Source organism: Chelonoidis abingdonii, unplaced genomic scaffold (assembly GCF_003597395.2).
Source record: "Chelonoidis abingdonii isolate Lonesome George unplaced genomic scaffold, CheloAbing_2.0 scaffold2247, whole genome shotgun sequence".
In the NCBI taxonomy this organism is placed as follows: domain Eukaryota; kingdom Metazoa; phylum Chordata; order Testudines; family Testudinidae; genus Chelonoidis; species Chelonoidis abingdonii.
Window position 1 is genome coordinate 1 of NW_027426508.1, and position 1257 is coordinate 1257.

The following is a 1257-nucleotide window of genomic DNA, read 5'->3' on the forward strand; positions in this document are numbered from 1 at the left end:
AGGAGGGGAGGGGGCAAGTTGGGCAATTGGCCCCGGCCCTGCAGGGGCCCCTGGACCCACAAGGATGTCTCTCCCGGGCCCTCCCTTGCTTCCCCCACCCCAAAGAGCTGCAGCAGAGCCAGCAGCTGGGCAGCTCAGCAGTGGGGTATTACCTTGGACACAACGGCATGTCTCCATTGGTCTGTCTGCTTTGGGGCAGGGACAATAACACGTCCTGCTGTATTTATTATTTCAAAGGGCAGTTTGGGATTTTCATTCTCGCACACGGTGCACAAAGCAGGACTCAACCTTTGGCATAAACTAAACAAGCTGCTCACAGATTCTGGCAGCCACAATGTCCATTTGGGTGAGAGCTCAGACCTGCCCCTGTCCCAGAGGAAGAGGGTCATCTGTGTGGGGACTGGACCACTGACCTACCTGCTCCTAATTCCCAAACTTTCAGTAACTCTGTTATCAGTGCCTGTGATTGTAATTTACGCCATAAGAAAAACCACACTGGACTAGACCAAAGACCCATCTAGCTCTGAATCTTGTCTTCTGACAGTAGCCAAAAACAAGTGCCCCAACAACCAGTCAACAAGGCACCACTAGGAGTTGAACCGAGGATCTCCTGTTTACAAAACAGATGCTTTAGCCAGCTAAGCCATGGTGCCTGTGGGTGGCTAAAACCCAGTGTCTGCCCAAAACCCAGTGTCTGCCCACACCTGACTCCCTGCCATCGACATCAGAACCTGACAAGCTTTGTTTGTGTTTGGATTCTGCAAAGCAGAGGAGTGTTTGAGTGAATCTTTGGCTAGGTCTGCACTACAAAGTTGTTTCAGCAGAATTATATTGCTCAAGTGTGTAAAAAACACACAACGCTACCTCAGTCGGCAGCTTGTGGCTGGTGTACACACTGCAATGCCACGTCTGGTGACAAAACTGCCCTGTTTTGCTGACAAAATAAAACAACTTCGATGAGAGGTCTAGAGCTTTTTGCAGCAAACTTAAAGTGACAGAGTAGACGCTGCTAGTGTCTCGTTCATGATATCACATAACTGGCTCCTCTCATAATCTCCTTACGAATGCCTGCCGCGTGAACTGCGCTTCCCGCATCCCTGCTACAGAGGCCATGGGCCCCCGTCAATCTGGCGATCAGGGAATTCTGATCAGCTGAGCATGAGCACCTCTTTGGCAGCCAGTGACAAATCAACATGCCGTGGATGCGCTCTCCCTTCCACACGATGCAGCGCTCCTAGCGAACACGAAGAGACATGC

General features: G+C 51.2%; 1 non-coding gene across 1 annotated transcript; it reads right to left on the bottom strand.

Moving 5' to 3' along the window:
• Positions 1 to 579: 579 nt before the first annotated feature.
• TRNAT-UGU (transfer RNA threonine (anticodon UGU)) lies at positions 580 to 653 on the bottom strand. The gene has a single exon. It is a non-coding gene; the product is annotated as a tRNA-Thr (tRNA).
• Between the last annotated feature and the right edge of the window lie 604 nt (positions 654 to 1257).